This window comes from Bos taurus, chromosome 4 (assembly GCF_002263795.3).
Source record: "Bos taurus isolate L1 Dominette 01449 registration number 42190680 breed Hereford chromosome 4, ARS-UCD2.0, whole genome shotgun sequence".
Lineage (NCBI taxonomy): Eukaryota > Metazoa > Chordata > Mammalia > Artiodactyla > Bovidae > Bos > Bos taurus.
In genome coordinates, this window is record NC_037331.1 from 70,048,310 (window position 1) to 70,061,483 (window position 13,174).

The 13,174-nt window shown below is 41.6% G+C and overlaps 1 long non-coding RNA gene across 1 annotated transcript; it reads left to right on the top strand.

The window, feature by feature from the left end:
- The first annotated feature begins 383 nt into the window (after positions 1-383).
- Positions 384-12,645, top strand: LOC132345116 (uncharacterized). Its single transcript, XR_009494246.1, has 2 exons — positions 384-544; positions 11,015-12,645. It is a non-coding gene; the product is annotated as an uncharacterized lncRNA (long non-coding RNA).
- The last annotated feature ends 529 nt before the right edge of the window (positions 12,646-13,174 follow it).

Below are 13,174 nucleotides of genomic sequence, written 5' to 3' on the forward strand. Positions count from 1 at the left end.
CTCATGACTAGTCATCCACTTGCTCAATCTAGGTGTGTGGTTACTATTTTGCCACAAGTGGATTATGACTTAAGGGTGAAAAGTAAATTTTTCCAAAGAGATTTTGAATGGGAAATAAGAACATTATGGAGATACTCATGAAGCATTTTCTTTCTGTCTTGTTGAACCCATGCCCCTTAGGATCTCACGGGACCCACTGAGTATAGGTACAGCGCCACCTTTGGTTAAATCATAGTTGGATTTATTTTTACATCCCCCTTTGGCCCTCTTTCCCACCATTTGTCATTTTTTCAGGCTTTCATGACATAAATCTTGTGGAATGTTGGCTATGCACATAGCATGAAGGATTCAAACTCTCCCATTTCAGGCGGGTTGGCCAACGAAAGCAACAGAGGGTGGTGGAGATCGAGGGTAGATATGGCTGGAAGAGGCCGGGATAGAAGGGCCTTGGAAAGAACACATAACGATGAAAACAACAGCTCTGAGATGGCTCCACTTCTGGAAGTTTAGCCAGGGGTGATTGCAATTGACTGATGAGCACCAGGTAATAATACAGTCCATTGGAAGTCGCACAATTTTGAGCTGTCATTATATATATTTTTTCTATCTCTATGCAAAGACCTGTGAACTGCTTCTCTTGACACAGTGCTTTTTGGGTGTGCTGTCTGGCTATGGTAGATGCCTTCTCTGGGGATCCAAACACTTGCCTTGAAGGAAAGCTCAGGACTGTCTTCCTGGGGCTGGTCTTTTCTTCTGTTAAGCTTGGCTCCCCAAACTTCCAAGCACAGTTGGGCTGAAGGGGTGGGGGCTCTTTGACAACTTTCTCTTTGGTCTCACACTTTCTGTCACAGAAGAGCTTTTCCTGACTTGTTGAAGAACATGAAGGCACGCAAGTGCTGGTGGGGTTTTATTAAGTTGGCAAATATTAATACAAGTTTACTTAAAACCAGTGGGTCTTCTCTCTCTGAGTCTGGCTGAGTTTACACTTTTTTTCCCCTGGAGCTCTTTTTTGGCCCAAGCAATTCAGGGCAAGGAGTTTGAAGGGTATTTTGTTTCTGAAGTGGGCAGTCTGTAAAATAGTGGACCTTTTAACATCACACTGACAGACACTTTCAGGGCTAATATAATTGATGTATTCATAGAAGCTTAAGCAAAATAGCTTTCCAAAAGGGAGAAAAACTTGTCTTTTCACCTAAGCACTGACCGATTTGTGGTTTGGATACTTACACGAGATGTTAAACAGACTCGATGGAAAAGGTTTGTTCGCCTCAAGTTTGCCTTTCCCTCATCTTGTAATTTTTGGCTGCGAGTCAAGTTTTTGTCCATTTCCCCTGCACTCCTTGGGTCGAGGCCAGAGCCACGGGCTTGCTCTCTCCATGGTGTTGACAGAGTGTTTTTCAGCTGTACCAAAGGCCACAGATTTTATGTCAGACTGCGAGATGCACAGCTTGATAAACATGTCTGCCTCTGGCGATTGGCAGCATTCTTTCTGGAAAAGAAAACAAAAATTGTTTTACATAAATAAGGAAAGTGGTATGAATAGCATAGAATAACATGACTTGGAAGGTATGCCTGAGCCCTGAACTTTTTTGCAGCATGTTTTGATCTTCAGCTCGCTTCATTTTTGAATTCTTTTTTCACCCCACCACCATATGATAGCTTTCAGTGGCCAGATGTGTCTGGTTCTGTAATGAATAAACAAATCAACAACTGATTTGTTTGGAAAGTTGGAGGGTGGTAAATAACTCCCGGATAGTGTTTTTAAAAAGTATCTTGGCTTTAGATCGATATTTTCTTTTTCATGCTGGATGAAATGGCACCAAAGCACTTTTCATTCACTGTAGTTTAAAGACACTCCACAATGATCCATCTCTGATATTTCCTAATGGAGATTTTTTTTTTTTTTAACGTTGACTTTTTTCCCTTGGCCAGGGGTCAGGCCACGAAATTTGGGTAGGGGATCAGCACATGGTTATGACACAATTAAGTTCCATGCTAATTAGAAAACTCACCCTTCAGGGTAGCAGTCAACTCTTTACTGATTCCTACAATAGGAGGACGGGATAACTTCTTTTGACAACTCCTGATGTTCGGAGAGGACTCTTGGCTTACCACCTAAACTTCAAAGTCTCTTGCTGGGAAGGAAGAGGGGAAAACACACCCCAATGGCCAGCACTTTCTTCCTGAAGCTGCTCTGTGTTTGAGCAGATGTCCTGGAAGCCTGCAGGTAATACTGACTTTCAGGCTGACCCTCTTTTTGGAAGACTGATGGGAGGCTGGAGGGCTGTTTAGCAAGCCTATGTGGATGTGGGGTCCAGGGCCAGTCTCTGCTATAGGTTCTGGCTCAGCTGGATACTGGCTGAAAGATGCAGGCTGTCAGGTCCCTTGGAGATGGCTCGCCGGATTCCTCAGTGGCACTTAATGTTAACCACCCCTTCCCTGGAACCAGCGTCAGTCCCCTGAGGTCATTGCACGCCTATGATTAAACGCCAGCTCCTAGAGGAGCCCAGTGACAGGGAGGGTCATCAGTAATGGGTCTGAGAGAGGCTTTAAGGCCCAGGGTAATATTTTATTCATTATCAATGTCAGTGGAGGAACTGTGAATCTGTCTGTTGGTTGGGAGCCCTTTATCTGACACCTCCCCAGGGTCAATGCTGGGGCTTCTGGTGGCTGAAATGTAGTTTTTGTTTGATGTGTGTGTGTGTGTGTGTGTGTGTGTGTGTGTGTGTGTGTGTTGGGGGAGGGGTGTAAACACCTCATAATAGTATCTTATCAGGTAACAGAGCTGGATAGAGGTGAGACAGGTCATCAGTTTCAATCAACTTTAGAGACCAGCATCCAAAATAATAATTGGTCAGTCCTAGACATGATAATTCATACATACATATAGACATATATGTGTGCTTGTATGTAGACACATCTATGGTGGTGTTTTTGGTGTTTTAGAATGAGCTTTGATTTACGACATCCTCAGTCACATCTTGAAGAGTCCTTGTGTGCATCTGTTCTGTCTCTGGGGGGCAGGTTCTTAACCTGGGGTCCTGCTTGGTGGCACACAGTTGGACTTTAGTAAGGTCTGGGAATCCCTACAATCATAAGCAAATTTTTTTATGGGAGGCTAAGTAACTCAACCTCTCCAAGCTTCTAAAGGCACCCGTAAGATGGGGGAAATGATACCCACCTCATTGGGTTAGTGTGAAGATTAAACAGCAAAATGCACTTAACACCATGCCAGCCACTGAAGTATTCTCTAAATACTAGATGCTACTGTTATAATAACTGAGGTTATTAGGATGTGCCTCTGTGAATTTTAGAACTGGACCTGGATCAACGGACTGGTTCCAAATTGGGAAAGGAGTACATTGAGGCTGTATATTGTCACCCGTTTATTTAACTTATATGCAGAGTACATCATGCAAAATGCTGGGCTGGATGGAGCACAAGCTGAAATCAAGATTGCCGGGAGAAATATCAATAACCTCAGATAGGCAGATGACACCACCCTTATGGAAGAAAGTGAAGAGGAACTAAAACGCCTCTTGATGAAAGTGAAAGAGGAGAGTGAAAAAGCTGGTTTAAAACTCAACATTCAAAAGACAAAAGATCATCGAATCTGGTCCCATCATTTCATGGCAAATAGACGGGGAAACAGTGGAAACAGTGACAGACTTTATTTTCTTGGGCTCCAAAATCACTGCAGATGGTGATTACAGCCATGAAATTAAAAGACGCTTGCTCCTTGGAAGAAAAGCTATGACAAACCTAGACAGCATATTGAAAAGCAGAGACATTACTTTGCCAACAAAGGTCCATCTAGTCAAAGCTATGGTTTTTCCAGTGGTCATGTATGGATGTGAGAGTTGGACCATAAAGAAGGCTGAGTACCAAAGAATTGATGCTTTTGAACTGTGGTGTTGGAGAAGACTCTTGAGAGTCCCTTGGATTGCAAGGAGATCAGATCAGTCAATCCTTAAGGAAATCAATCTTGAATATTCATTGGAAGGATGGATGCAGAAGCTCTAATTACTTTGGCCTCCTGATGTGAAGAGCTGACCCATTAAAAAAGATCCTGCTTCTGGGAACGATTGAAGGCAGGAGGAGAAGGGGATGACAGAGGACGAGATGGCTGGATGACATCACTAACTCAATGGACATGAGTTTGAGCAAGCTCTGGGAGATGGTGAAAGACAGGGAAGCCTGGTGTGCTATAGACGATGGATTTGCAAAGAGTTGGACACGACTGAGCAACTGAACAGCAACAACAACAATGTGAATTTTAAAGGGATGTAAATTTTTTTATCAGATGTTCAGAGGGACCTTTGGATCAAACAGGTCAAGAACCACTGTCCCTGCTACAGCCATTGAGAATAAATCTTTACTAGAGTCCAGCTCATTTTGTCAGAAATAGAAGATGAAGATGTGTGATTTGTCATGTTGACCAATCTGAGGAAATTCCTATGATCCTCCCAGAGCAGGAAGACTCAGCCAAAGTTTTATGTCACCACTGTTTTTCTTCCACCTTCTACTAGTTAAAATAATTTTGCTTAATCTCCCCATGTTTTTTCTCTGAATAAAGTCCACAGGGCATAGTCATCTGTTTTGTACATAAATAAAGCCTGTTTTCCCACATCTTGCATTCTTTTGGCATCTTACCTATAACAGCAGTAATATCTTTTTATCATTTAGTTTCATTTCATAATTATAAAATACACATTTCAACACTAAACAGCAGCTTTTTTTGTGGCGTAAGTAAATGTTGCTATTCCTACTTTACAGGTTTGCAAACTGAGCCAGAGATGGGCACATTTTCTTTGTATGTACTAAGTCAGAAATAGTTACTTTCAATTCAGGTTATGCCAAACCCATGTGCCAAGAAAAACATCACAAAGGGGACTTGCTACAGTCGAGTGGCCCAAGGAATCTATTGACCGCAAACTCTTTTGGGGAAGACGTGTCTCCCTTCTGTCATAAATCTGCAAACCCTGTAGATATGGCTGAATGGTTGAAACTACACTCCTGATAATCTCTGATTTTTCACACAGAAATGAAGACCAATAGCTGCGAAAGTTACAGAATAAGAAATTTCACGTAGTAAAAACAGATGGTTAAGCCCTTCATCTAAAAATTAACTTAACTGCTTGAGGAAAGATATGATTATAAAGTTAAATGGCGTAATTTCATGTATGGAAATGGCTGTCCTTTCTTATACTTAAAATTTACCTTAGGACATAATTACCTCTCCACGAAGCCAATTTTTAAATGGGAAACATTCCTCTGGCTGGATGTTCTTTCCATTGCTTGGGGCCCCTGTGGAATAGTGCTACTCAGTGATCCGGGGAGATGGTGTCAGCACTCAGAAGCGTACTTCCTCAGTGAGAGCCTCGCTGGAAAAGGGCCTCATTCATCACTATCTGTTCTCATCTGGAGGCGGCACACCAGCTTTCCATCCTATGGAATTTGGCGGGAATTCTCTGAGATGGCTCTTCTGGGGGTGAGAAACTACCCCATATGCAGAGGGGTTTCTGGTGCAGTTGCCAAGGAGATCAGAGGGATCCCTGTGTAGTCAACTTACTTTGCTTCCCCTACATCCTCTAGGTGACTTTAGAGCCCAGTGTTGTTCTGAAGGCAGGACTCTATGGTGCACCAGCGAGAATGTAATTCAGGATCATTTCACAAATGACATTCTGCTTTCCCATCTGCCGTGACACCATTTCTCTCTGGAATTGGATTCATCAAGCCTTCCTTGTTCCCATAGCTCTTCAATTAGCCCTACAGAAAAGCCAGTTGATGTTGATTTTGCCTGAAATTTTCTTGTTGTCAAGGAAGCAGAGGTCTTTTGTATTCTTTGAATCTTAATCGGAAGGGAAGTCCCATGCGATAACATCATGACTTACGAAGCCAAATACTCATGCTGATGTTGGTCCCCTGAGTTCCAGAGACAGAGGCAGTAGCTACTTTGCTCATTCATGACATATTTGTCCGGCCCTGACTTCATTTGAGGCACCGTTGTGGGTGCTACGGAGACTGCAAGGGTGGATGGGATTTGATTCCTGCTCCAGAGGAAGCAGATGAGGTGGGGAGGATGGGCATGTTCACATCGAAGCATAAAGAGAGCCTGCACAGGGCGTATTGGGAAGATGCAGAAGAATTCCTACAGAAGCTCAGAGGCAAGAGAGATTGCTTCTAGCTTTTAGATGGGGCAAAGTTTCTTGAGGAGGTGGCGTTGAACTAGGTGAATATTATGGGAAGATCCAGAAACAAAATAATGTGGAAATGAGATTTTTGACTGCTTGCTCCTGAAAAACATCATTCTAAGTACGTCTATTCTTTATGGTAATTAGGGTTGGATGATGATCACAGTGGACCTTTCTCTCAACTTTCAACTTGACATACTATTGCACAAACTGTGTGAGTAGAAAGCAAGAAAGTGGAAAAAAAAAATAAAAAAGACAAGAAAAAAAAGCAAGTCAACGTGGGCATTATGGATTATAAAGGGTGTCTCTTCATATCAGAGTAATTTGTCAGGTCATCATGCCAGTTAAATATAATCTCTGGAGTTAAAAAACACGACCAAGCTTTCAGTCTTTCATTACCAAGTGGCTATCACGTGGTCTTGCCTTGTTTACAGAAGGAATCTCAGCAGAGTAAGTCTATCACCCTTTCCCGGAAAGCAAGAAGGATGCATTTCCTGGCCCCGTAAATAGAACCTCTGTGAGCCTGGCCACCCCCTCTTCTTGTAGACTGCAGACGGTGGAGGGTAACACTCCCCCTCTCCCAGTTATTTGGGCAGGAATAATTAATGGCATAAGTGTAGGTTTGTGGCTTATGTGCAGCCAGGGTGAAACTGCTTGTCCATTTCAGCTTTCGCCTAAACCGCCAGGACACTTACTTCCTGAGTCGATGGTGATCCTGCAATGCTAACAAAAGACCCCCATTGATCACTGCCCTCTAGTAATTGCTGCCAGTGTGAGGCTGTCCCTCACGACTTGTTGACATCTCCTGACAATTTAAATACTGCCCCTGCTAAAGGCCTGAAGCCGTCACAACACAGGGTGAGGAATGAAAAGGCAAATGTGAACTTTTCCAGCAAACTCAAGTTGGAAGGTTGAGTGCAAAAATGCATCTCCAGTGATGACATTTTAACTGTGTACTAGGAGTGTTTTCAGTGGAGCCTCCAGATCCTCTTTGTGCCAACACGTTGCTGGTTAGCTCATGTTCAGTGGTCCCCATAACATTTGTAAATGAGAACTCAGGAGGCAGTGGTGTAGCCAATAGCACGTAAACATTCCCTTGAAGCTTAAACAAAGGAACCACTTTGAATCACTTTGCTGTACAATAGAAATCAACACAACATTGTAAATCAACTCTATAGTACTTCAATAAAATGAATTTTTAAATACCTAGGTAAGTAAGAAATATGCAGATAAGACTATGGAAGCTCCAAGGGGCGTAAGATGCCACCAGTTTTCCCATGCTCCCTAAAGTCATGGGAGGCTGGACTTGTTAGTTACACGTTCTAGTATCTTAGGGCAGTAGGATCAGAATAATGAAAAAGAATTTTGAAGTTTTCATAGTAAGTCTGACGGAAGGAAAAGTCTCATTCCAGGACTGGGGGTGGAATTGTGGCAGCCATTCGTCTGGACTCAACACTGAGCAAACAGCATGAGGGCTCAGCAAAATGGCCTTGGGCCAAATCTAGCGCAGTGCCAGTTGTTAATAAAGTTTTACTAGAACACGGTTACAACCATTTGTTTATTTAGGGCTGCTTCTGCTTTGTAGGGCAGAGGTGAGTAGTTGAGGTAGAGACTGCATGATCTACGAAGCCGAAAATATTGCCTATCCAGGCCTTTACAGAAAAACTTGCTGACTCCTGCTCTAATGTGTGAGGCCTGCTGACAATTTTCATACTAACTCATTGAACCGAGCTTTCAGTAGGAAGGTCTATAATCGTAGAGAAGCTGTGCAATTCATTATGGGCTTTGAGGACTAGAAAACTGGGCTTGAGAGAGATGGGGCCCAGTCTGGTCTTTTCTTATTATGAAAACTTTAAAATTTGTTTGTGTTATTCTGATTCTACTGCCCTAAGATACTAGTGCTTGTAGCTAACAAGTCCAGCCTCCCATGACTTCAGGGAGCGTGGGGCAACTGGTAGAATCTTAAGTCCCTTGGAGCCCCCATGGTCTTAGCTGCTTATTTCCTATTTAAAATTTTATTTTATCCAAGTACTGTGTAGTTGATTTACAGTGTTATGTTAATTTCTGTTGTACAGCAAAGTGATTCAGTTATACACATATACATATTCTTTTCTGTATTCTTTTCTGTTATGATTTATGACAGGATATTGAATATGGTTCCCTGTGTTCTACAGTAGGATCTTGTTGTTTGCATCTGCTTGTCCCAAACTCCCAATCTATTCCTTCCCCACTGCCCCTCTCTCTTTGGCAACCACAAGTCTGTTTTCTATGTGTGTGAGTCTTAAACTCCTGATTTCTTAAGTGGAGGTGTAGAAGCTCAACATGAGATTTTGATTGGCTTTTGGGTTAGATGACTATAAACATTCCCAGCACCACAGGTAGATTTAGTAAAAGTTTGGTGTGCTTTTTCTGACATTCCATGGTTAAGTTCATACTTTCTGGACTGCTTAGAGAAATAATTCTTCTTTATAACTGGAAAGGAATTGACCTTTAAAGCACCGAACTGCTATAATGTTAAAATTTTAGTAGTTGTTTGGGTTGTAAACTCTAAAATGTACTTATACTCAGTATGATTTAGGTCTGTCACCAACATGGGTGCTGAATTGAGACCCAGCACTCAGGCTCCTCTTCCTTTTCCTTCCCCTTTCTGCTACCAACTTTGTAAAGCTCTCACACACATAGAAAAGATGTCCTTTGCCTTGGATAAAAAGCCAGTGGGTAACCGTGCTGGGAAAGATTCTGAGGATGCATTCAGGAGCAGTAGGAAAAAGATCCATGATGGACGATTGAGGTCTGTGATAATTCAAGAGGGGAAGTCACGTAGCTTATGCTATGTAATTCTAACCTTGCTCTGTGGCTTCAAGGGTTTCTCAGTTGATGAGCAGTCTTTCGTTTCTTTATCAGAACTCTTTCTCTTTTCTGTTGTCAGCAGGACTGAGACTCCACGCTCCTGTCACCAGGTCTTATCAGCAGCTCATAGTCTGTAACCTTTGGTTACTTCACTTTTTCACCCCCTTTCCGGATTTATGAAGGCTCCTCTTGACTGTAATGACTTCCCTGGAGAAGTCTGTCTTTCTGACCAGTGTGGTCAATGAGGTGCTTCTTTCTGCTCCCTGGGGCAGGTGTGCAAATTGTGATCAGACAAGGTTGCCTGGGTAAAGGGAGGGGGTGGAAGCTTAAATCCAGAGTGCTCCCTACTCCCTTCACATTTCTATTTAATGGAAGGACCTTTCTTTCCCTTCTCTCTCTTTTTTATCCATTACTCACAGATTCCATTTTATTAAGTGGATTATCATCCATTTGTTTTGATGCTCAAATTGCCTCAGATTTGGCTAATGGAAACACTTTCAAGGGGGCTCCTGTATGCTTTTGACAGATCTTTGTCATTTTGGTGAGAGCTTCCTTCCTTTCTGCACAATAAAATATTCCAGACTCATCTTTACCTTCTCTGCCCCAGTCCTGGAATCAGTCATTTCTCCAGAGGTCCCTGGTTCCTTTTAGTTGTGAATGATACTTAGATACCAAGACTTTGGTGCCAGATGTACTAACAGCTAACTGGAATGTAATTGACTTTAAGTATTTTTCTTTTTTAAATTATTTTTATGTATTTACTTACTTGGTTGCACTGGGTCTTCGTTGTGCCATGTGGGATCTTTAGTTGCAGAACACAAACTCTTATTTGCAGCAGGATCTAGTTTCCTGACCAAGGGTCAAACCCGGGCCCCCTGCATTGGGAGCACAGAGACTTAGCCACTGAACCACCAGGGAGGTCCTCTGATTTTAGAATTTAAAACATATAGGAAGTTATTAATGATATTATGAGTTGATATTGATACTGTCAATTCCAATCCAAACCCACAGACTCTTCCTTGTGTTCCCCATTCCATTTTTATATGTCTTTATAGTTAGAACCTTGACTGTCAGCATCACGAACCCATTTACTCATTTGTTCTGTTTTATAATGTGTTTAATTTATATTTTTATCTATTCTCCCTTAGACATCGTGTAGTTACAGAGATACTTTTGTCTTTTCTGTTTCTTTCTTTCCTTAGTAAAATGAACTCTATTTCTTCCTATTTCTTGTCTATTTTTAGTTTTAGTTTTTTAATATATGTGGGTTTATTTGAAAGTAACTCAGTCTCAATCAGTATAATGTCAATACTCAATCAGTATTGTGTTATATGTGTCTCAGCTTCATGGTTGGATTTTTCAGGGAGAGTTTTTATTAACTGAAATATCTTTTATAGTTTTGTTTTCTTTTTACAGTGGTATTACATATAGTGGGTTGGATTTTTTTGATTCCCAGGCATTTTGTGGACAAATTTTCTCTCCATGAGAAACTATTCTGCATCTCATTTTTGGTAATAGAGTTCAGTATCCATAAAGGATAATATCAGTGGTGATAGCAGTGGGGTTGACTGGAATCAGCCGAGATGCTGTAATTCTTTTTGTTTCTATAGAAATTCTAAAAATTTCTTAGTTGTTACCTTCTTATATTCTTCCTATCCTCATTGCTGCATCTCCAAGGCACGTGGCTCCTTTTCTACGTTTCTGATTCTTTCCTAGAAAGAATGATTCTTCAAGGCTGCCACCTCTGTCTTGTTCACTTTCAAAGCTCTTCCAGTAGCAGTTCCCTGAACCACCAAGTGCCTGATCACTGTTTAATATTTTGGCCGTTAGGGTCAGACTTGCCCTTTCTGAGACTTTCTCCTTTGTCTTCAGACCAGAAATCTCCTAATGTTACTTTTTTGCTTCTAGGTCTATAGGTCAGCTCTGACTTGACTTGGCTCTGCTGAGTTCCACTTTTCTTTTTGTTCTAGGACTTACGTTGAAGCAGCTGTCCTTATCTGGGACACATTCTTCCCATGGCAGGGGGGAGGAACAAAGAAATTGACCCAAATTATTCAAGCACATCCAAAGCTTCTGCTTAGATATGGTCTACATAATACTGGGGGCTTCCCTGGTGGCTCAGATGGCAAGGAATCTGCCTGCAATGTGGGAGACCCAGGCTTGATCCCTGGGTCAGGAAGATTCCCTGGAGAAGGGAATGGCTACTCACTCCAGACCAGATGGTGACTGCAGCCATGAAATTAAGATGCTTGTTCCTTGGAAGAAAAGCTATGACAAACATAGAAAGCATATCAAAAAGCAGAGACATTACCTTGCCTACAAAGGTCTGTATAGTCAAAGCTATGGTTTTCCAGTAGTTGTGTATGGATGTGAGAATTGGACCATCATGTTGAGGTTTGACAGAAAACAACAAAATTCTGTAAGGCAATTATCCTTCAGTTAAAAAAAAAAAAAAAGCTGAGCACTGAAGAATTGATGCTTTTGAACTGTGGCGTTGGAGAAGACTCTTGAGAGTCCCTTAGACTGCAAGGAGATCAAACCAGTCCATCCTAAAGGAAATCTGTCCTGAATATTCATTGGAAGGACTGATGCTGTAGCTTAATCTCCAATATTTTGGCCACCTGATGAGAAGATTTGACTCACTGGAAAAGACCCTGATGCTAGGAAAGATTGAAGGCAGAAGTGGATGACAGAGGATGAGAGGATTGGATGGCATCACTGACTCGATGGACATGAGTTTGAGCAAGCTCCAGGAGTTGGTGATGGACAGGGAAGCCTGGTATGCTTCAGTCCATGGAGTTGCAGAGTTGGACACGACTGAGCAACTGAACTGAACTGAACCCACTCCAGTATTCTTGCCTGGAGAATTACATGGACAGAGGAGCCTGGCGTGCTACAGTCCATGAGGTGCCAAAGAGTTGGACACGACTTAACAACTAACACTTTCACAAAATATTTGCTAGTATTCTACTGGCAAAGGCAAGTCCTATGGCCAAGCCTTCCAGTGTGGCCAGAAAGTAGATTTTGCCCACAGGAAAGCATAGAAAAGGCGAAGCATGGCTTCTGCTTTTATAGGGAAGAAGATGTTTAAATGCTCAAGTGCACAGTAAATCTTCCAGTGGGAGGTCTTTTTTTTTTTTTTAAGCAGAATTTCCAAAACTAATTGACCACAGAACCCAGAACCCTTTTCTTGAGGTCCCTCTCAAATTCCCCAGAGAACACTTTGGGAAATGCTGCTCGGATTCATCGTGAGGTGTTAGAACCAACCTTAGAAAAAACATTGCTTTGAAAGTCTGGGTGAAAGGAGTATATAGAGTTCTGAAACTCATGTTTCAGTGAGTGAGAACCAGACATGAAAACCTTCCCATGTCAGCAAGTCCAATGCCTCTTTATTAGCTAACACGTCTTCAGCCCTGAAGAGCTGTAAAAAATAGATTTGGAAAAGAATCTTTTAAGTTCTCATGCTTTCTGATCCTTATAGATCATCAGTAATCTCTTTAGAAACCAGCCCTCTCCCAACCACCACTTTTTTCCCTTAAATAATTTGTTGCTAAGGAATTATCATTTGTATTTCTTCAAATAATAAAACCAAGCAACTCCATTTGGTTGTTTTATGTCTCTTTTCTGCATGAGTTTTATTTTTCTCAGATTCTAACATCAGTCAGAACTGAACTGTTTAACTCACTAATTGTATCACCTAGCTTGGTATCTGATATGTGAATAATAAATTGCTTTTAATGATGAAAAATTGCTTATTGAGCATGTGATGAGTACATGGCTGACTATCGTCCTTCTGTGGGCTTTGGCTATATGCAAAGCAGAGAAACAAAACTGAAATTAGGGCTATACATTATTTCTTTATAGCATAAGATAAGTGTTTCATAATCTTGAAGTTATGTGATACAGGTCATTGGGCTGAAAGATAAAGTGGAGATAAGGGTGTTCTCATTTGACTACCCTACCTGGGGTCAACTTATTGGGTAATCTATTATTCTTTAGTATTTAGTATTCTTTAGTATTCTTATTCTTATTTATTCTCACCTTCAAAATAAGAAATCCTACATAGAGTCTTGAAGAAATTCTGCTAAGGAAGACTGAAAAGATGAGAAAAGTGTTGCAGAGGGATAGAA